We start from the raw sequence: 24,354 nt of genomic DNA, 5'->3' as shown, positions 1-24,354 counted from the left end.
GGTGGCTCCTCATTGAAGCTAGGAGCACCTATAAACTGACCTGCAGAATCCACAAAACTCCACACAAAGGAACAGCTAATTACGTTGCAAATAAAAACACCTTCTCAGAAGGCTCCAGATCTCTCTGACGTTCCGACTCCTTACGTCTGGAATTCCTGCTATGCAAGAAGACAAGAACTCTGACACAAGCATTCTCAGGTTTCGCCCCCCAAAATATGGAATGTCATCTCACCTTCCATCAGTACCAACTCCTCCACCCATTCCTTCAAAAAATAACTAAAAATCCTTCACCTGCAACAGCATCTCCCACAATAGTAATGTGATGTACAGCACGTCTCAAATATATGCTACCTCGCGAGAGTAACGTTTCAACTGTGTCACTATTTCCAATGCACTTAATGATTAGCCATCTGATGATGAACTATGTAAAGCACTCCGATACCCGTCAGGGTCAGGTTCACAAACAGAGGGTGACGCCAGACGTAGTGGCATCCCCTTATTTTGCCTCATTGCTAGGACCTTGGCTTGATCTACTGGAGGTGTCACCTACATTTAAATCACTTGCTTTCCCGAGGTCACAGGATAAATTAGTGTTCCTCGCACCTCATTATTAATTAATCTGTTTGGTTCATCGAACAGCCATTTTCATTCTCCGGATGTGAAATGACATTTGATCCCTCCTGATGTGAGTTGACATCTGTCTCCTCACTACACCTGGCTAATTTACTAAAATGCCACATATTCCCATCAGACAATTTAGCGGAGTTCCAGAACAATCCAACAACTTGAAACAGGCCCATAAATCTCTGGTTCTTCCTGATCTTCTTGCGGGGCTCCTTAACCATAACCCAATCACCAGAGTTTAATGTAACTTCCTTCACGCGTGCTTGGAATCTTGAGCCTTACTGATATTTTTCTTAACTTTTTCCGTGGACCACCTATTGAGGATTTCATTTTCCATCCAGGCCTGATTATCCTTAGTATAATGATCGCTCCCTCTCAACAGTTTGAAGGGGGTGTACCCCATAAACATGGGTGAATTCGACAGGCCTACAATAGTCTTTTAATTGCCATCTCCCATTTATTGCAGTTGCTAATGACCATGCAAATTCTGCTCATATTGACTCCATTAAATCAACAGCACCATTCCTCTTGGGATGATAAAGAGAAGTGTGTTTCCATCTATTTCTATCCTTGCTTAACACCAACACAATGTTTTGATTATTTTCTTGTTTTTGACAATCCTCAAATGTGCTCCATGATTAATTTGTAAAATTGTATTCCTCAAATTTGAAGGAGATAACACCCTCGCCCCTCATTAAAAAACCTTTGCCATTACCCACGATAGCTCACTTCAGATCTCCCAATTTTGTCTGCCTCCTTCATCCATACTCTTTTTTTAGAGGCCAATCCGCTGATATGTAATTGTACACCTTGTTCAAAACAGGACCTGAGTTGTACATGGGGGCGGCCCCTGCCCCCAGAGACAACATCAAAAGTCTGGGGGTATGGTTGGATAAGTCATTGAGCCTCAATACACAGGCCACCAAGGTGTCAGCCACATGTTTTGGTCTCCTTAGGGTGATAAAAAAAATTCTTCCCCTTCTTCCATTTGAGGCCAGACAAATAATCATACAGGGCCTTGTCCAATCTCGTCTGGATTTTAATAATGCCCTCTATTTCGGGGCACCAGACTACACCTTTAAAAAACTCCAGCGCACTCAAAATTGTGCTGCCCGTGCGCTACTGAGAGTCCCACAAAGAACTTCAATAAAAAATGGCCTAAGAACGCTACACTGGCTGCCTATCAGGGACAGAGTGAAGTTCAAAGCGCTGTGCATTGCTCATCAGACCCTTTGGGAAACTGGTCCAGAAATCAACCGCTCCCTGATTTCCCCCTACCTGCCCAACAAGGTGCTTCGATCTTCGACTGCATCACTGGCCAAAATTCCTAGAATCTTTAGAGCCAGAGCAGGTGGACGTTCGTTCTCGTACAATGTGTCAAAATTGTGGAACACCCTCCCTCTGCAGTTGAGATGCAATTCCAACCTAACTAGCTTCCGGAAGCATCTTAAAACTTTTCTATTTTAGCTACCACAAACTACTCCTGTTCCTCTGAAGGTATTTCTGTGTAGTCACAGCGCCTGGACGCCTCAGGGCAACTGTAGCGCTTTATAAATTTTATTTTCATTTCATTTCATTTCATTTCATTTCATTTCATTACCACCCACTCTTCTCACCCTCACATTTCACCTTGTCCACTACCGCTACAGTGTAACCATCCCATCTGTCTTCCAATGCATTTGAAGCAGTCGGCAGTGGCGCTCCGCTCAAAAAATCAGCACCTTATTCAGCACTCCAGGCACATACTCTATTCTACAATTATAATCAAGTAGATGCAAGGACATACTTGCCAATGTTGGTGTAATGACATTATTGCCTACGGTAGTAAGTACCTTAGTGAGAGGTTTGTGGTCTGTCCTAACAATAAATTGGGAACCCCAGACATATACAAAAAAAGAACAATTGATGGACAGAATGTCGAACAATGTCAAACGTTCACCCCAGTACAGAGATCTGGGCCCCATGCCATTCCAGTTTAAACCCAGCCATATGCAAATCAGTCTGTGACCTGCTCCATATGGGAACAGTCCAGCCTGAAGTGCCAAATTGGGTCCTCCGTGGACTGGAAACAAGCATCCTGGGACCTGTTTTGTGGTTTTATCCCATATCAGCCAGGCTAGCTTTATTCCAGTGGCATGGAGCGCACGGGACCCATGTCTGGGCAGTTCGGGCGGGACTGTTCCCATGAGGAACAGGGTAATGCCTGATTTGCATATGGCTGGGTTCAAACTGGGGTGGTGTGGTGAGCAACAGAACAATGGATTAAACCCAGATCGTTGTGACTGAGGGAGAATGTTTGCATTGTTCAACATTCCGTCCATCATTTTTTCTTTTTGCTTTTGTAACCACAGACATATAGCCTGAACGTACCAATGCCCCACACACATGCTAACATTTCCCTCTCTATAGTAGTAATGTTTTCTTCCATAGGGGTAAGCGAACGAGATGCAAATAACACGGTAGATTCAACATTGTATTCTTTTCCTTGAGACATACCAGCCCTAATGCCTTTACCACTGGCGTCTGTGGAAATGATGGTATCATCATAGGGGTCGAAACCCTGGATAGGAATGGCATTACAAATGTTGTTTTTAATGCTGTTGAAACATACTTAATGGACCTCTACCCAAACAAATGATACACAGGTTATCAATAACTGCCATAACTCAAATGGTTTTGTAGCAAAATCTTTTACAAATTTCGAATGAAATTCAATCAAACCTAGAAAGGACCTTACTTAGTAAGGAGTTGGTGAAGGGTCATTACATATAGCATCTAACAGTTCTTTTATTGGAAATATCTCTCTTTCACTGATTTAATGTTCAAGATAAGTCACCTGATTTACAGCAAGTCAGCATTTTCTAGTTCAGTTGTATGGCCTTTCTCGCAGAGTGTACTTAGAACCTCGTTAAGTCTACAATCATGTTCATTTCTGTGTTTCCCACGGTTAAAATATCGTCCTGGAAAAAGAGTGACCCTTAATATCCCTTAACAACTGATGCATTAATCTTTGAAATACTGCTGCTGCCGACGCAAGTCCAAAAGGCATGAGTTTGAACTGGAAGCAGCCAAAGGGCGTTATGAAAGCTGTGAGGGGTTTGCTGTCTGAATGTAAGGGAATTTGATGGTATGCTGCTGTTAGATCCAACATGCTGAACCATTTGACTCCCTCAGTCATAGCGAGCATTTCATCTATCTCTTGCAAAGGAATTTTGTACACTAATATGTTTAAATGAAGATCGTGAAGATCACTGCACAATCGGACTTTGCCATTGAACTTGCGAGTTATGACAAAGGCAGTTAACTATTCACTAGATTCAATGCTATCAATAATGTCACCCTCTACCAGCTCCTTCAATTTGAGTTTAACCTCTGCCCTAACCCTGAAGGGAATGTTTCTTGTCTTGTGTGATACCAGAATACTTTAATTTTTAAAACATATTTTATGGTGGTACCCCATTAAAATTCCTACCTTACCTGAAAAAACGGTCAGGAGCAGGTCCTGCACTGATTGTGAAAATATTGGGGAACATTCTGAAACTAAAACTTGTTCAGGATTGATAGGGTTCAACGTGATACCCAACCTACCTTGAGCCATCTAGCCTAGTACCGAAGTCCCTTTTTCTACTACATACAGTTTACATCCAACCATTCTTCCCTTAAATTCGAAATTCAGCTTACAATACTCTGCCATGGAAATTGGTTTATCTGTAAATTTTAAAGGGTGTACAGAGAGGGTAACAAAACATTGCCTAGAATTTTATGAAACTTTTCTTTCCACACAGAGTGGTTAACGATGGCGACGGGGAGCCTGAATCTGCCACAATCGCAAAAGGAATCCTTCCTAGCATAATGGAACAGGAAGGTTTATCTTCACCCTGGTAATGCAGGCCTAGTAAATCATGCTCAATACAAAGAACACATTCTGTTTCAACATCCTCCCCACCGGATGAAAGATTTTTGCCACAGTACTCATGTGTTGAAATTCTTAGTTACTCGCCATAGTGGCGTGGATGCTGTTTGCCATGTCATTTTCAGATATGTGCCTGAGTATATAAGGGATTGGTGTATGGGCTTTAGATATGAGCTCAAAGAGACTTTTCTGGGATGGAGGTACAATTGCGGACCCCACCGAACTCAAAAACTACCGCCCCATCTCGCTCCTTCCATTCCCGGCCAAAGTCATTGAGAAAGCCGTCAACAACCAGCTCGCCGCCTTCCTCGAAAGCAACAAATCCCTCGACTCCTCACAGTCCGGCTTCCGAGCCAAACACAGCACGGAGACTGCCCTCATCGCAGCAACAGACGACATTCGAACCCTACTGGACAATGGAGACACCGTCGCCCTCATCCTCCTCGACCTCTCCGCAGCCTTCGACACAGTCTGCCATAGCACCCTTCTACAGCGCCTCAGAAACATCGGAATCCAAGGAAAAGCACTGGAATGGATCACCTCGTTCCTCACCGGAAGAACCCAGAGAGTCCGCCTCCCACCATTCAAGTCTGAGGCCACTGAAGTCATCTGTGGCGTACCCCAAGGCTCCTCACTTAGTCCCACCCTCTTCAACGTATACATGAGCCCCCTCGCGACCATCGCACGCCAACACAACCTCAACATCATCTCCTACGCGGATGACACCCAACTGATCCTATCACTCACCAAAGACCCCAACACCGCCAAAACCAACCTACATGAAGGAATGAAAGAAGTAGCCGAGTGGATGAAGCACAGCCGTCTGAAACTGAACTCAGACAAAACAGAAGTCCTTATCTTAGGCACCTCCCCATCCGCTTGGGATGACTCTTGGTGGCCAGAGGCCCTTGGAAAAGCACCCATCCCGACGGACCACGCACGGAACCTGGGCGTCATCCTGGACTCCTCACTCTCTATGAACAGACAAGTCAACGCCGTTTCATCCTCATGCTTCAACATTCTCCGCATGCTCAAAAAAACATTTCGCTGGATCCCCACCGAAACCAGAAAAACAATCACCCATGCACTGGTTACAAGTCGCCTGGACTACGGAAACACCCTATACGCCGGCATCACCACAAAACTCCAGAAAAAACTCCAACGCATCCAGAACGCATCAGCCAGACTCATACTAGACATCCCGCGTAAAGACCACATCTCTAGCCACCTGAAAAACCTCCACTGGCTCCCCGTCAATAAGAGGATTACTTTCTGCCTCCTAACCCACGCTCACAAAGCACTCTACGAACTTGGACCCGAATGCCTCAACACACGACTTTCCTTCTACACCCTCTCTCGCCAGCTACGATCTTACAACCAAGCCCTTGCTACCATTCCTCGCATCAATAAAACCACCATGGGATGTAGATCCTTCTCCTACCTCGCAGCTAAAACCTGGAACTCACTCCCCACTCACCTTCGTCTCACTCAGAACCACCTAGCATTCAGAAAGCAACTTAAAACTTGGATATTTGACAAGTAATTTCCCCTCCCTTCTCTAAGCGCCTTGAGACCCTCCGGGTATGTAGCGCGCTATACAAATCTCCTGACTTGACTTGACTTGACATGCAACACACTGGGCTAGAATTGTATATCCATGCAAATGTTGCCTGATTACATTTATGCATGAGATGACCACTCGCAGTATTAGTCAATGGATCAATATTGTAGGTCTCTGGCCAAGCAAACTTAACGAGTCAGGACGTCATGAACGCTGTCAGGAACAAGCGTATTTCATTTGTTACCGACAGATAGGTAGATCTAACAGGGGTAAAAAGGTAGCTTACAGTACATTGCACACTCACGGGGAAGTGGAGTTCAATGAATCCAAAAACCCCTTGGTGGAAGTAGGCGGGAAAAACAACAGCGGAAGAACAAGTAAGGAACTACAGTTTTCATGAAAACTTGCAGATTTGCTGCCTAATCCTCAAGGTAACTGTCAAAATGTGCTGAGCCAGAATATCCATAAAAGACTCTTCCTTTGGTGAAACGATGCAGATTATTCCAAAACCTTAATCCCTGTATGGTGTGGTGGTAATGGTGCCTGTACCAAACTTGTTTTTGTTCTTTTCTAAGAAAGTTCACTTCCTTTCAATCGGCCTTCACTCACGGGATCCCTCAGGGCTCAGCAATTAGTCCCATACTTTTTAATTTCTATCTCAGACCTTTGATCTCACTTATTAAAACCTATAACATCAGGATCGTAAATTATGCTGACGACACGCAGATAATCCTCTCCTTTGAGGGTGAGGATTCAACATCCGTGGAGGTCTTCCACAACTGCCTGCGTGATACGTCACAATGGCTAAAGGATAACTCCCTTCAGTTTAATGCTGGGAAGACGGAGGTACTTTTTAGCGCCGGGAATAAGATCTCCTGTCCGTTGCCAGATAACTTTTGGCCTCCTGAAACAGGGACCAAAGTACGGCGTGTGGACTCAGTCCGTAATTTAGGGGTCATGCTAGATCAAAGGCTCAGTATGGAGATCAAAACATGGCTATTTCCCAAGGCAACTCCTTGAAGGGTCACGCTCCACCTGTTAACGTCCGCTCCTCTGAACCAGTCAGCGCCAGGATGCCTGCAAGGTGACAGTGCGCTTAATAAGTGTCTTAAATAAATTAAATAAATTAAATAAATAAATACATTTCAGTGGGAGTGTGTGAAGCTTGCTTTTTATTTCAGGAGCAGTACGCTATTGTGACTGCATTTTATTAGACCGCTGAGGTTATGGCCAGTCTTTTAGCGGCTGGTGTTTCTGTTCAGTTGATATTGGGGCCATGATTTCTTAATCTCACATTGAGCATGACTTTATTCTGGCCATATTCTGCCTTGCGTGAACACCGTTGCCACCGTTTACTTATTTTGGGTTTATCAAGACTTAACAGTACTGACGTTAAAGAAAGCTGTCAAAAAGATCTACATGGAAAAAATTTAAGGTGATAAAAAAACACTGGGGATAACTTCATGAAGCAAAACTGTGGATTATGATTCACAATAACGCTATCTACATCTCACAATATATTTATATCACACGGAGTGCTAAGAGTGGAATATGCAAACATTTTTGGTGATATTCATTTTGGTTTCTATTGTTTGCCATTTCTTAACAGGGGCCTTCATAGAAATCTTAAAGTTGTTTTTTCCCCTGTGAGTCACAGAATCATACTAAGTGGAGTAGGTATTTGTATGCTCCTCATATCAGGAATAAGGTGGCAATGAGTGCTGGAGTACATATTAATACTCACTTTCAATTACAGAATAAATGCTAAAGAAGCATATGGATGCAAAGAAACAGAATCAATACATTGTCTATCCTGGTCCCTTGAAGTACAGATTGCTTTTGTTACAGGTAAACCCAAGGTAACAGGGAATATAAATAATCAGGAATTCAGAGTGATTGTTATAGGTTTTTATTAATGCAGGTCTCCTTGCCTGTTGTTCCCTTCCCCTCCTTCCCTCACCTGATCACCTCAAACTTCAGTGCAGTGATAGCAATCAGAATTGAGGCTATTGAGAGGTGGACCCTATTGTGCAGCGAACTGACCCAGAGGGATCTGAACACAGAGTGTTACAGTCTCATGTTCGTCTAGATAATTTATGGACTAAGGGTCCATGTATGTGTAGACTATTTCCTGCTTACTAATCTCTGAATTTCGCTGGTGCATGGGTTTCCACTATGCGTCAATTCTGATCCTGACATAAGGAGAATGCATATTATATCACAGAGTGATCATCTTTTCATGCTGAGAACATATGTTTGACCTATGCAAAACAGAGGATTTCGCTTTTGTTTTAGCCTTGATGAAGTCGTAGGACAAGCGGCCCGAACGACAAAATATGTGCTGGCAGTGGGCGAAGGACCAATAAAGACTGAACATTTATCAATAACGAAAATCTGTCTCAGAGAAATAATTTCACAATTGTGTATATAATTTGCATGTGCTTAAGGCTGTGGTATTGTTTACGAACGTCCGGGGTGTCTTTGGGGATGATGGTTGGACATCCTTCCTTAAAAGCACCACACTAATGTGGTTAACTCAATAGATATTGTGTGTACTGTATAAGTGTGCAACAGGACTACTATATCACCCTCTCTGCAACCATTCGCAATACAAGCATCCTCCCCGCCTGTACGAGTGTACCACATACTCCACAGAAGCAGATGCACCTTTGTTACAACAGTCTGGAAAAATGTCAATTTATGCTACATGTGGAACAATGTAAAGAGCAGGACAAAGCTTAAAGTACGCTAGATGGCCTTTACTCCCACATCTATAACACAACTTAGTAGATGACATCTTCTCCTCCCATTTGTTCTCTATTCCCTGTAGATTTCCTTGTATTTTTCTTGAGATCATTAAAGGAAACAAAATGTGACTCAACAGTGTATACGGAATCCTCTTTCTTTGTACTCTTTAGTGCTGCTTTGGCGCATCATTTAGATAGTTCTGCTTTTTATCAATCTCAATAGCTTCCTTCAAGGTGGTTTCACCATTGGCTCACAAACGTTCTTGTACGTTGGATTCGTTAGCGTGCCTGAAAATTTGCCCCCAGATTCAGGAAACTCAAATTCTGCAAATTATAAATTGCGAAAAATACCGAAACGCAATTTAGAATTCGCAGAATGGGATTCATTAACACCATCGATGCTAGTGCTATTTTCCTCCTGTGCTGAGTTATGTTGATTCCCATTGTTCATGACGAGCTCAGCTCGTCATGAGTGTATGGAGGTGTACACCATGACGAGCTGAGCTCGTCATGAGCGTCAAAGGAGTTAAGAAATGCATCCAAAAAAAGCGTATCGCAAACGGCCGCAATTGCCGTTTACGATTTTGCTCAAATCGCTAAATAAATTGCAGAATCGGCCTTTTTCAGAGAATAAATTGCGATCTCGCAATTACCGAAATCGTAAATTGCGATCTCGCTACGGGATGTTGCATTTCGAGCAGAGTGATGACATCACAACCAGGAAGCAGGCAGTTCCCTCCCTCATTCTGCATACTGAGCCTGAAGTGGAAGCAGCACTGGCCAGAGCTCCACTCCAGACCACCTCCAGCTCAAATTCAGGAGACACCCCACAGCAGAAAATGTCCCAGGAAGCAGCAGGCAGCAGTTCCACAGGAAGGAAACGTAAAATCAAATTCTCTGAGCAAGAATTGAAATACTTAATTGAGGGAGTGAGCAAAGACCATGACCGGGTCTTTGGGAAGGATTCAAGGAGGGTGCCGGAGGCGGAGAAAAGACGAATTTGGATGCGAGTTCCGCGCCAAAGTAAATGCAGTTGGAGTGACCCAGCGCTCCATAGATGACTTGAAGAAGAGGTGGTACGACCTCAGAGGGCGTGCCAAGGAAAGGATTGCAGAGAGGCTGGGGGAGCGTGTTGCAACTGGAGGAGGAGAGACCACCGTACCACCCAACACCCCACTGGAGGACCTTGTGGGGGACACCCTCAATCCCGAGGCATGCGTGGGAGTAACCCGGCTGGACTCCTCCCGACCCACCCAAGAATCCCAAGGTAAGTGCCATGCGACTGCGACCCTGTCCCCTAACAATGGCCATGGCCCCAGAGCTACCCATTAGAAACCCCAGTCATGCCGCCCATGAAGACCAGAAAAGCCCTATTGCATTGTGGGACATGTAGTCTGACCACAATTTCCATCTAGCCCCATACAGCCAGACCTGTCCAGTGAGCGTCAATCCTACAACCAGTCAGAGAATGCTAGCCTGCATGCATGTAGCAACCTTACATGTGCAAGATACATGTCATTAATCAACGTCCACTTTACATCACAGGTGGCGCTGAAGAACCCAGCACTGATAGTGAGGCCCTGCAAATAGACGACAATCCCGAGGACACCGAGGGAGAGGTCCATCCTTTCCCTCAACCAGGACCATCAGGGCCAGCACCAGCAGTAGTACCACCACCTGCCCCTGTGGACAGGGCCACCCCAGCAACAACAGGCGCGCCACAACCAACCCGTGTGACACCCATGCCAGTGGCACTGACAACTACAGCTGCTGCACGGAAGCAAACAAGGCGCACAGCCACTGTGAGATCACAGTCCAGCGGACTGGTGAGGGAGCCGCGTGACACAACACCACACGCCGGCAGGGGGGTGAATATGCGGGTACCTGGCCTGTCAATTGAGCGTCGTATGCTCCGCGTACACCAAAAGCAGGCACGTCACCTTGCAGCCATCCACCTGCAGCTGCACAAGACTGCACGGAATGTGGGACAGCTCTCAGACAGAATGGAGAGGATGACCACTGCTGTGGAGGAAAACACCCAGGTCATGTTGACCCAGCGGAACGTCAACCGCCGCCACCACCTGCTGACCTGCCTGTCAGCGTACACACGCTCGAACTACATTATTGGGAATGCCACCTCCCGACTCTCACGTCGCTCGTTGGTGATGCAGATACAAATGGTGCAATGCTGCCAGGATGTCGCTAGGGCACTGGAGCAAGTCACCACTGCATTGCAGAGTCTGCAGGCGACTGGCCATGGCCAGGCAGGTGGGAGGGATGACGCAAGTGAGGGCAATTCCAGCCACAGCAGCCTGTCGTTGCCACTGGTGACAGTACCCCGCCGCAGCACCAGGCCCACTGCTGCCTCACGGGCAAATGCTGAGGAAGAGGTGGAAAGGCGACTGGGAGCGTCCGCCCGGAGGAGCTACTGACAATTTATTGTGTACCATGCATGGCCGTGCTGATGAAACAAGCATGCCCTCCTCACATACATGGGGATGTATGACTCAATACAGATCTCATGTAACTGTAAGAAAAAATGACACATTATGGTGAAATTAACAAGAATATATATTCAGTACCAGTTAATCTGACTCATGTCATTATTTCATTTGTCATTCATGAGTGAAGTGTTGGGTGAGGGGAGTGGGTGCACTAGAGACAGTTCATTGTGATTTGGTTGCGGCGCCTGTGTCCTTCAGCAGGATTCTCACCGCGTGCATGAGGCACATGTGCAGGTGGGCGGTTGTCCCCTTCCGACTCACTGCCAGAGATCTTTACAGGTATCCTCCGCTTGGTAGCAATGTTGTGGAGTATTGCACACACGGCCACGATACGGCAGCAGACCTCAGGCTGGTATTTGAGGGCCCACCAGTCTTGTGTAGTATGCTGAATCAGCTCTTCAAAAGCCCAAATGTCCTCTCAATGCAATTTCTTGTGCGGATGTGTGCAGTAGTGTAACGCCGTTGCTGTGGTGCGGCAGGGTTCAGGTATGGGGTGAGGAGGTAGTCACGGAGACCGTAGGCGCTGTCACCTGAATGAAAGGAGCAGAGGGTGAATACCTGCTATGCGCAACTACATGGTCACAATGTACTATTTGTTGGCATGTGTACTTACCTAGTAGGTGTCCTTCGCCAAAGTCTCCCCTGGCCAGTCGTGTGTGCAAGCCGCTGTGCCAGAATATGAAGGAGTCATGTGTGCTCCCCGGGTATTGTGCCACTATGTCCGTGATGATTGTCTTAGCATTGCACACCATCTGGATATTCAGGCAGTGGTAGGACTTGCAGTTCCGGTACATGTATTCTGTTTGTGCAGGTGGGCAGACGTGGATGTGGGTACAGTCAATGCATCCTATTACATGTGGGAATTGCGCAATGTTGTAGAAATCAAGCTTGGTTTGATTCAAGTCCTGTTGGGTGGTTGGGAATGTGATGTAATGGTGTAGCCGGGTCAGCATTGCCTCCAGGAAACTCCTTAGGCAGCGGGACATGGTGCTCTGGGAGATCCCCCCTGCAACGGCAACTACTCCCTGGAAGCTTCCGGAGGCCAGGAGGTGCAGGCTGCACAAGTCCTTCACATGGGTGGGCACAGCATTGGTCCTCCTTGTTGGGTGCTGCATCAGGGGGTCTAGGTCCCGGGTCAGCTTGATGATCATTGCCCCATTCAGCCGGTACTTGGAGTAGATTTGCTCCTCAGTTTGGCCCAGAAGGGTGATCCGCTGATGGAATATTCGCTCATGGATCCCGCGTCTGTTCCTTGCCGCAGCCTGGAGCCTTCGCCGCCTTACCACCATGTAGAGTCCTGGCATTGTGTGAGTCCACATGCTCCTACTGTGTCTCCTTAAGTGTGTTTGGACAGGCCAGCACCTGGGGCTAGTTTAGTTTTTTTTTTTTGGGTATTAACTTCATGGTTACCACCTGGTTTGGGTTCTCCTTAAATTGCGCGTCGCAAATAGCGATTTTCCGATTTTTCGCTATTTGCGAGTTTACATGAATTGAGTTTGCGATTATTTAGCGAGTTCACAAAATATTTCGCAGAATCCTTGGATTCTCGCTATTTCCGAATCGCTAAAGGGGTTCCACCGAGATTCTGCGATTTATTTTGCGAATTCGCAAAATTTTTTTGCGATTTCGCAATTTTGGAATTTTTGGGATCATGAATTGCTTTTCTTTTAATTGCGATCGCAATAGCTAATTCGCAGCTATTGCGATCGCAAATTTGGTTGATGAATCTGGCGGTTGATCCCTTATCAACTCATCTTGAAAGGTTCCAAATTTTAAGGGAATACCCAATCTTTTTAAATCTGCTACGAAGTCATCTAAAGATTCTTGAGCAACCTGATGTCTTGGGAAAAAATAAAAAGATGTGTGCTAAAATACACACAGATGGTATGAAGTAGCTGTGTAAATCTTCTAGTGCATGAGCAAACACATAATTTCTGTAATTCCATAATTTATCCATGCATCAGGAGCTACCAGGGACACAGACATCCCCCATGCATTCCTATGGGAGGGCAGGCCGAGTGGTTTTCCTCCTTTCTAAATAACGGCTCGCAAATAATAAAAATGAAGAACTTCACCTCCGAAACCCAGCAAGTCAACAAGGGTGTCCCCCAAGGATCAGTACTTTCTCCTCAGCTCTTCAACATCTATATGGAACCGCTCGCCAAACTACTCAGGAATGCCAACATCCACTTCCACCTCTACGCGAATGACACGCAGATCTACCTGGAAACCTCTTCTTTTAAGGACATCCACAGACTAAATGCTGTCCTAAATGATGTTCAAGATTGGCTGACAACGAATCACCTGAAACTCAATCCCGACAAGACCGAAACTCTTCTCATCTCAAACAAAGAAGACAACCCTCAAATCATCGAGTGGCTGAAGTCGATCGATGCTCTTAAAGGTACTCTCACGCTAGCTGACTCAGTAAAATCTCTGGGTTTCACCCTAGACCCCAAACTAACCTTGACAAACCACATTAGGAACTCGGCAAAAAGTGCATTCTTTAACCTCAGACTTCTGAATAAAATCAAACCTTTTATTCCCAACAAGGACCTTAAACTAGCCACGCAATCTCTAGTCCTATCTAGACTGGACTATGGGAAATCAATCCTAACAGGCATCCCCAAATCGCACCTGGCCCCATTAAAAACAACACTGCATGCGGCAGCGAGAATGATCACAGGATGCAAAAAATCTGACCACATCTCCCCAGCACTCAAAGAACTCGAATGTCTCCCGGTGGAAATGCGTAGTACCTTCAGAACGGCCTGCCTAACCCACAAGGCCCTCCATACTGGAAAACCAGAATACTTGGCAAACAAGCTCAAAAAAGTAGGCCAAGCTAGAAATTTGAGAAGCTCTAACTCCCTGCTGCTCATCCTACCAAAAACCAGAAAGAAGAGAACTGTGGACTGCTCCTTCACAGGAAATGCCCCCAAAATATGGAACTCTATCCCCCCGCACATAGGAACCATACCGTCCTATGCGGAATTCAAGAGCCAACTCAAATCCTTGTTCCTTATCCGCCCCCTAGGTCGTGGGTAACTAGGATCAGCAAGCATCCCCAGAACTATGTGGTATCTCTGTATCCTATTACCAAGAAGTCCTACTGTACAAACTTTTCCTCCTCCCAAATTGTCTTTCGTTGATCGCCTTTACTTGTTACGTGTCTTGTTGTTCACCTTTTCATTCCTTTTACTGTAAAGCGCTCTGCTACCTTCGGGTCTTGTTAGCGCTATAGAAAACGTCTAAATAAATAAATAAATAAATTATTCCACGCACTCAAGAGTGCGCACGCACTTTCCACTGGGACACAGTGAAAGTGCGCAGAAACCAAAAATCACTACCTTCAAGTCACATACTAAAGCAAAAAAGTTTTAGGGGTGAACCTGCCAGAAGGGCCAAGTCCAACACAACACCCTTCCAGCCAAAACGCAGGGGAGACCAATCACCACCGTGATGGACTTCCCAGCTTGGGGCGATAGAACAGGGACGCGGGCCCGCAACTGCAGGGACACCCTCCTGTTCTACGCCACGGTGAACCCTTCGGATTCCTTCGAAAACCAATATCTTGACCACCTGGGCTACCCCAATGGTACTCCCAAGCTGTTCGCAGCCAGGACCAGGCCCTGGGCCACCCAGGTGCCAGCGGTTCCTGCCTATTCACAGAGTGGGTGGTAGGAACCCCTGGCATATAGTAGCCATTTTCCACTCTTCCTGTCTCCAGGACAGGACTAGACTGCCACTGGTTCTCCAGCCTAGGGTCTACAACCTCAGGCGGACCAGGAGTCTCAGGGAAGGCTCTTCCCCCCCTACCTCTTCTCCTAGGGTTCTTCCTCCTCCGGCGAGGGGTACACCTAGAACGCCATTCCAACCCAGGGTTTAACCCCTCAGGTTGCACCGGGGTCAGAGGTGGGCTCTCCCACCCTCTGCACCCCCTTCCAGAGTCCTGCTCCCTCCCAACCGGGGCGGCACCTCTGGAAGAAGAACCGGTCAGGACACTGATTACAGTCGTCCCACCCTCCAGGTCAGGCGGATCCTGAACCTGGCCTTCCAACCTCTGGTCTAGAACCTTTGGTGGAATAATTGCCTGGCCCTCCAGGACTTCTGGGGATTTACACACCATCCCCCTGAGGATGACACATGACTCATATGTTGTGTGACTGTCTGTCTGGCGCAGATCTGCCGTCCCCTGTCCACCTGACAGTGCGCGAAGATCCCCCAAAACAGAAGTGGTGTCATCATGGTCACTACATGGGAACCTCGCCCAACTGGGTACTCCCTGACCCACTGGTTCTTCCACTGGGGAACTCATCCCCCAATCACTCCTCACACTGGACTACTGTACCCTCCCTACCCGAGCGGTACTGCCAGACTCTAGAAACACAGGAGCTCTGTTTACAGACTCTCCAGGTCCTCTACTCTCTAGGAGATCTTCCTCAAATGGAGTAACAGGACAGCCTAGGTCTCCAACCTGGTGTTCCCTACAGAAACCATCCAAGTCCTGAGGCAGGGCTTCGTGCATCTGGGGACCCTCGGTCTCCCACTCACTTCTGCTCCACTGAGTCAGGCAGTGAGCCCCTACACCCGCCTCGCTATCCTGGGACCTAGCTGGGCTACACTGAGCCTCCTCCACCATGCTGGGCTGGAGGATACCTGAACCACTACTTTTGGAATCACTCACCAATGACTATAGAGAACCTCTAGCACTTTCCAATCTGTCTGCTTCCCTGGCAAGCTTCCAAGGATCACAGGTCCCCAACCTCAACAGGTGTTGCAGCAACTCCGGCCAACAACGACTGAGCACCTGTTCCTTGAGAATAAGATCAAACAGTTTGTCAAAATCAGGTCCCGTGGGAACCTCTAACCACTCAATCAGTGCACACTGACAGTCACCTGCAAACTCCTCCCAAGACTGGAGAGACAGTTTCCTACTGTCCCTGAACTTCAACCTATACTCCTATTCTGGGGAAACAGGTACCAGACTGTGGGAACTGGGGGTGGGACTTCCAGCACTGGGTTCTATATAGCTGCCACCACTGGAGTCCAGAAAATTTAAACTGTGCGTAGGGGATAGTCTACCTTCTAGGGCTATCTTCTCCCTGGCCAAGGCCCTCTCAGCCTCTGCAATCCTCTCCTGCACACCCAGCTGCGCTATCTCCTTGGCATGCTCTAACCGGAGTTTCTCCAAAGCCAGCTGGTGCTCCCTCTCTTCCCTCCTATCCAACCACTCCTCTTGGGACAGGGAAAGGGATGAGGTGGTGCCCCCTACACTGGACCCAGCAAGGGACTCCCTACCTACGGGGTCTCTACTCTCTACTGGCGTCCATGCAGTGTCATCTTCTCCTTCCTCTTCTGAATCTTCAGGGCTCCCCACGGACCCACCACCCTCATGGTGTGAGGCCCAGGCCCTTTGCTCACTGCGCTCAAGATCCCATTGATCCTTTTGCCATTGGACCAGGAGGTTCTTAAGTATGTAACCGTTTGACTCACCCCTCCCTAGGTCTCTCTCTACAGAACCTTTCCAGCTCCCACGTACTGTATGTACCTAGATCATTGAAATCAAAAACAGGCTCCATTCTGGCGGACGTTCTAAGGAAAGATTAACACAGGGAACCTAGGGGTCTGAGCTTAACAGGAGTACACAATTCACAAGGTATTCAGCAAGTTCCCTATCCCAGAGAACTCACACTCACTTGTCTAGTGCAACACACCATTCATCCACACACAACCCCCCCCCTCGGACTGGTAAGGCAGTTTCTACCACCCCTGATTCCTCAACCTGACCACACGTGACACAGGTATCAACTCTGGGCGCATGGCGAAAATAAATGTACTGGACACAATTACACAATGATACCTTTAGGAGAAAAATGTGGAACTTCAAAAAAAACAATAATCCCCAAAATGTGGTCATCTAAAACCAGTCATGGGTGGTCTTCATTAAACAATATCAGAGAGAAAAGCCTCGAGGGGATGACCTACTAAACCAGAGATCCCCAAAATGTGGGTCACCAGCTGGTATCTGTTGAGTCAAAAAAGAGCTCTAAATAAGGATGCCTTTATATTTTGTATTTATCTCAACACATTTGCTGTGCTTTGCAGACAGAGGTCAAGTGTCAGGCTATATCTTCTGACAAATTTCTGCTTATTCCTTTAACATGGGGAATGGTATTTATTCTTCTTTCTCCGACTACAAAGTGAAAGGATTTTTTAAAGTTAACTATGGAACAATCTTGCTCAGGTACAGTAATGTGTAGGGAAAGGTTGTAGGATGTCAATTTTTTTTAACACATAACAAAATAAAAATACTGTAAATGAACTGCACTTATATTTTAGAACATATCAGCAGTTCGGATAGCAAAAATTAAGCACATTATTGGTCATTCTGTATAGTGATGAAAACACTACACTGGGATTTTTCACAATCCCTATGACTTCAGTGATGTCAAACTGATGCGAGTCCACCTGCTTTGAAAATTGTTCCAGCACCCCTGGTGCAAAGATGCTGAACTATGTCCCTAAGTGCAGTTCACATCAAAGCTATACAAGTATTCCGAAAGAAACTTCCATTATTTTCTGCTGATTTTTACTTTACAAAAGCATTTTTCAGAGAGAATGTGCTCATTACACATGATCATACACAATTATCTCATTGGTGTAGAACTTCACATATAAATTGAGAAATATCGGCGTGCTCTAATGGGCAGGCTGCCTACTTTGCATCTGTTCCAAATGTTTTCCTGTAGCTTTGTGTTGCATGTAACATGGGATCCCTGTAGAGCGCTCCCTGGAAGGCATGATCAAGAGCTCTAGATTTGAAGCCGACACTTAAAGTAATGTGAGAGTCTTCCTCTTATTGCCCTTAAGGAGTTAAGACGCATGGTCATGGCTCCTTAGCCTCATTGGAGAGATGGTTATAATGTAATGCTCCATATGTGATTTCTTGTTTTTCATTTTCAAGCAACATTCTAAGAGAATGGACGAGTTTAGTGTGGATTGATTTGTATGATGGGGCATGATTGACGGTTGAAGTTGAGGCTCAAATCTCTGTGTGTTTTCAAAATGCCTGCTGCTGTCAGAAAGGTTTGATAGTACATGCTCCTCTAATCCTTGCCTTGGCCTCTGTACAGAGCACACATAGCATTGGTTATTTAAGCACCAATTAAAAGGTCTCCATATGCTTCTGTAGTTTTGTTTTTCATGCAACATGGCAGTCTAGTAGACTATGCTGCAAAACTAAAGGCTGTGCCATAAATGTGTTTATACAACGTGCGGATTTAATTTGGGAACTCTTTGCAGAAATGATCAAATGGGAAAGCATGGGAAGGAAAAGAAAATGCATCTTTTGTGTGTGCGATGCTTCATACGCCAATGGATATGCCCCATTGGAAGTTATTCGGTGTGCATGGCCCCATATGAGAGGCACTGGTCTCAGAAAAGGAGCTACAGACGGATCACAGTAGTGTGCAAGGAAGGCATTTCATAGGTTTCCTCTCATCAAGGTCACTGGAAGCTTTCAATGACTCCATCTTGTGCCAGGCCATCCCAGGTTACTTCACAGCCCACCGCATAGTTCATTACCTGTGCTCTTTTGGAAGCCATTACCCTGTGCTCACTCCCCCAGTCTTCCTGGAGAGCTCGCGCCCTGCTTCCTCCAGTCTGTGCTCCTTCAGGTGACACATAATCTAGGTAAACATTGGTGGTGTTGGAAGCCTCTGAGCCATGGCACCGGAGGAGTTGCTGCAGCCCAGTTGTTCAGCCACAATAGCTAAAGAGGGAGCTCAGCACGTTTGTGAACTCCTGCAAACAGGGGCAGGAAGTATTAGCTACATTTTGATGAATGCAAAAACCACAGTTGATGGGCAGAATGCAGAACAATGTCATACATTTACCCCAGTACAGAGATCTGGGCCTAAATCCATCGTTTTTTTGCACTCCACACCACCCCAGTTCAGACATGGCCATATGCAAATCAGTCTGACTCTGTGTCTCATGGGAACAGTGCAGCCCGAACTGCCAAGCCATGCCTTCCCTGGACCGGAAACAAGCTTCCGGGGACCGGTTTCTGGCTATCAGCCGTCTTCAGCCTGGATAGCTTGAATCCAGTGGTGTGGAGAGCATGGGACTCACGTCTGAGCATACCCTTCCCACTCGGGGTGACAAATGCAAAAAACACAGTTGATGGACAGAATGCAGAACAATGTCATACATTTACCCCAGTACAGAGATCTGGGCCTAAATCCATCGTTTTTTTGCACTCCACACCACCCCAGTTCAGACATGGCCATATGCAAATCAGTCTGACCCTGTGCCTCATGGGAACAGTCCAGCCTTAACTGCCAAGCCATGCCTTCCCTGGACCGGAAACAAGCTTCCGGGGACCGGTTTCTGGCTATCAGCCGTCTTCAGCCTGGATAGCTTGAATCCAGTGGTGTGGAGAGCCTGGGACTCACGTCTGAGCATACCCTTCCCACTCGGGGTGTACTGGGATGAATGTATGACATTGTTCTGCATTCTGTCCATCAACTGTGGTTTTTACATTTTGATGGAGCCTGGGCGCCGGCAGACGACAGGTACTTGAGGTCTGGACCTGAGACATCTGCAGACCAGCACAGTCCTCAGTCTTATTATCATTAGCCGTCTCTGCCACAAATATAACTCTGCTTTGGTGCACTGGATGCCCACGTCCCCTCCCTCTCCAGACTCTGGCCTGCTATTCCATGCTGTCTTTGGAGCCCTTCCACCCTGCCAGCACATCTGCCTCCTTATGCCCCTCGCACCCCCCTTCCGTGTGGTCTCTCTGACAGTATGGGAGGAGAAGAGAGGTTCCAGGTAGACAAACGAGGAAAGAGGCCCTGTAGATGGAAGGGCCAGGACTCCCTTGATGCGCTGCTTCCGCTCAACAGTCACAGGAGAAAGACAATCCAGTCCATTACTAAGATTCTTAATAACTGACCTCTTTCTTTCTCTTCCTAACACTTTGAACTCCTGATACCCTCTCCAGTTATCCTGCTCATTGTCCCATCTTGGAAACACACTGTTGTCTGCCAGATGCTCTGAATCCTTTGGCCTACATTCACTAGCCCACATAGCAGTACCCATATGGTGCATATAGACCTGACCTTGTAGTTTCCCTGCACTCCCTAACTTTGTGGTATCCCAACTTGGGTGATGTCAGAGTAGCTGCCTTATCCTTCTGAAACAAATGGGACCTTCACCATTAGGATGAGACGGGGTAAGTGAGTGAGGACCACGGTCCCGAATCCATAACATGAAGTAGCCTCTCCCTTTCCAGCTGCGCTAAATTAGGATGTAGATTTAAGGAATTTCTCCAGTCCCTTCTCTAGCATCAGAAACATGGAAGCAGCAGTCAGGCATAGAGCGCAGCCAGTTCTGTAGGCCCATTGGCGAGGTGAGACCATGGCTGTAGGGATTTTAAGGGCAAAAGGTCAATGAGCAGTGGACGGTGGGCAGGCAGCAGTCAAAATGCATTAAAAAATTAAATGAGAGAAGCTATGATCCAGAGTAAACTGAGGGTAAGGTTAGTGAGTGTGGGTGAGGTCTGACACGTGGCCTCACAGAATAACATATTCCCAGTTTTGTTACCCTTTTATCTACATTTAGCTGTTTAAAATATAATCCACACATCAAAAATGAAAAAACTATGCAAGTTAAACTAATCTGGGGCAATGAGTTGATCTGGTAGGTAAACTCACTTCATTAATGTAACCCTTTTCAATATCTTTGTGTGTTATTGGAGGGCCACTGATTTGAACCTTGTTTGGTTGACGTGTAGTGATTTTGTAGCGCCATGAAGTTTGGGCCTGCAAAAGCGCTATGAATATGTAAATCACCAGATTAAAAAAGTTATTGCATTGTCAGATACGCTGTTGAAGTTTAAACATATAAACTATATGCAGTATATGATAAACGTCACAACATTTGCAAAAATATTCAGGATATAAATGCTTAACACTTATTTTAACGTAAAGATTTCGGACCCACAATTGCTGAAAGTGCTTTGACATCCAGGCCTTTAGACTTCATTGAGGTGGATTCTAATTTGCTCATATAGAGTTTATTCAACAGTGCAAGATTTGGATTTGTGAGACAGAAGCACCAGTTCAAAGGGCACAGTGGGGACTGATCTTCAAAATGAGTAGACATTAATTAAATATGGACAGGATTGTGGAAGTACACAGGTGCCCACTGAACCTCCACTCACTATATGCGTACTGAATAGTAATTAGAATGATGCTTAAATGGTTTCCTGAAGGCTATTCTTGTGCTGAGAGCTATACCTGGGCAGGTTTATAAATCTGGCTACACTGGGCACCGACCGTCAGCCATCAGACTCGGACACGACGGGCTCCAGCCAGCGGGCACGATGACGTAGAGAAGGGGCGCCCATGGAGGGGCTGGGGCTTGTGCGCTGCTCGTCGCTAAATGTGTACAGAGGACACGTACCGATGTCAGCAGGTAGACCCGCTTATTCTGAACACAACCCCAACTAAAAGGGGCCTCGTCCCTGTTGTTCTCCCCAGCTGCCACCACCTGCAGATCAGAGCCCTGCAGAGCGAGTGCACATTACAGCATACCTGGCAACTCACACGGCGCCACTGTGCTAGGGTAAACAGAATCTTAAAGCCAAAACCCGGGACATTTCCCAAAAATAAAAGAGAGACGACAATTTTACTTCAACCCAGCGGACAGAATGAGAGTACTCCTTAGCAGAGAATTACAGAAGAGGCAGTAAGAACGTACATAAAATGCCATTTTTAAAGGCAGTAGCATGCTGTTAATTAAACTGCTTTCTTATAACACGTGCTAACTATCCCTGCTCTACAAAACATAGAGATACCTCCCGCCGTTTTCAGCTGTCCCTCTCTAAAAACCGGGATATGAGCTTAATTTCCTGAAATCTGCTGGGACAGTTGGCAAAAAACTGAGACTGCTCGGGCAAATCCGGGATGCTTGGCACCCTACACCGTGTGTCACACAGTGGTCCAAGTGGGGAATATAAAGTAGGGGAACTGTGAGTGGAGAATCAGGGGGCGGGAATAAACAAAGATTGGATCAGTGGGCGGAGTCAGGGGTGTGGCTAGAAATCGCAAGACATACCAATTTTTTTTACGTTTAGCATTTCACTGACCAGTTGCAGCTTATAACATTATTTAATTCAAGCAATGGATAAACATGTTTAGTTGATTTAAATCAGGAAAAAGCAAATACTCCTAGGGAATGCAGGTTTATGTAAAGCGTGCGAAATATAAGCAGGAACAATGGCATGGATGCAAATTCAGGATGGGGAGTGTAAAAATTCAGGACAAGGGGTCAAAATTCAGAAGAGGTCAAAACTCAGGATAAAAATTCAGGGGCAACAGCTATGCTTAGCAGACACATCAGTGGATATCATGCAATAGTATATAAATAAATAGGCAAAGAACATAAGTACAAGTCACTTCTCCTACCCCATCACCACTCCTTCCCTGTCAATTCCCCAGCCTGGTCACCACTCCTGCCTGCTCACCGCTCCTGCTCATGCCCAATCATTGCTCCTACCCAATCACTGCTCCTGCCCCGTCCACTGCGCCTGCCCCGGTCACCACTCCAGCCTAGTCACCTCTCCTTTCCTGTTGCCTCTCCTGCCACGTCACTGCTCCTGCCCCGTCACTGCTCCTGCCACGTCACCGCTCCTGCCCCGTCACCGCTCCTGCCCCGTCACCGCTCCAGCCCCGTCACCGCTCCAGCCCCGTCACCGCTCATGCCCCGTCACCGCTCCTGCCCCATCACCGCTCCTGCCCCATCACCGCTCCTTTTCTGTTGCCTCTCCTGCCCCGTCACTGCTCCTGCCCCATCACCGCTCCTTTCCTGTTGCTACTCCTTTCCTGTTGCCGCTCCTGCCCCGTCACCGCTCCTGCCCCGTCACCGTTCCTGCCCCGTCACTGCTCCTGCCCCGTCACTGCTCCTGCCCCGTCGCCTCTTCTGCCCTGTCTCCTCTCCTGCCCCGTCGCCTCTCCTGCCCCGTCGCCTCTCCATTCCTGTCACTTCTACCTGTCCCTTCACTTCTCCTGCCCCATCGTCTCTCCTGTCCCGTCGCCTCTTCTGTCCCGTCGCCTCTTCTGTCCCGTCGCCTCTCCTTCCCTATCACTTCTACCTGCCCCTTCACTTCTCCTGGTTTGTCACTTCTCCTGCCCATTACTTTTCATGCCCAGTCACCTTTCCCGCCCCATCACCTCTCTTTTCCTGTCTCCTCTTCGGTCCCTTCATTGCTCCTGCCCAGTTCTGTCTGTGTATAACATTGACACATTTTACATGGTGGCAAGTTCCCCACAGTACTCTGTCTGGGGAAAGCTGTTCTGTAATCACTAACTCAGCATGATATGCTAAAGGCAGGCAGCGGGCGGGCGCATTGTCATTCCAAAGGGGATAATCAGCCTCAATCGGAATGACAATGGGCCTGCCCTCGGTCTGTGCGAGCTCAGGGCGGGGTTGCTGCAGCCTCTGGAGTCCAACAGAGAAGTGCGAGCAGCCCCTGGATGCTGAAAGAAAATGTTATCGTTTTAAAGTTGGACTATACTTGCCGTCCCAGGATGCTTTTTTTAAAGAAAGAAGTAGGGGGAACGGACTGGAATAATATTTAAAAGTAGGGGCACGCCGTGCCCTTCAGATCACGCCTACTTTTACCACTGGTGTCACACGATTTCGGCTCCCTTCACACGATGAGGAGCCGAAATCACACAGTGGCAGGGGAAACGAGCTAGAAACCCTTGGGGGGGGGGGGGGGGGGGGGGACAGGCGGCAACCATTCTGGGCAAATCCCTTCATCTCCCGGCGCCTGAATGTATAATGTAAATACGGTGCTCATGTAAAGCGCGCCAATACCTTCGGGTCGAGTTCGCGCTATATAAATATGCCAAAAAAAGACTACTGTAAACAGTGGATTTCCAGCTCGTTTTCGGAGGCTTTGAAGGGCAGAGGTCCATCACAGGGGGTGGA

At 47.1% G+C, this 24,354-nt stretch overlaps 1 protein-coding gene across 1 annotated transcript in view; it reads right to left on the bottom strand.

Annotated features, from left to right (window-relative positions):
- The window catches only part of LOC147736997 (uncharacterized), a 34,959-nt gene that overhangs the window by 10,210 nt on the left and 395 nt on the right, over positions 1-24,354 (bottom strand). The gene's annotated exons all lie outside the window — the stretch shown is intronic.

Source organism: Lissotriton vulgaris, chromosome 1_1 (genome assembly GCF_964263255.1).
Source record: "Lissotriton vulgaris chromosome 1_1, aLisVul1.2, whole genome shotgun sequence".
NCBI classification, from domain to species: Eukaryota; Metazoa; Chordata; class Amphibia; order Caudata; family Salamandridae; genus Lissotriton; species Lissotriton vulgaris.
The sequence above is the reverse complement of the archived record's forward strand: the minus strand, read 5'-3'. Positions and strand labels throughout refer to the sequence as shown.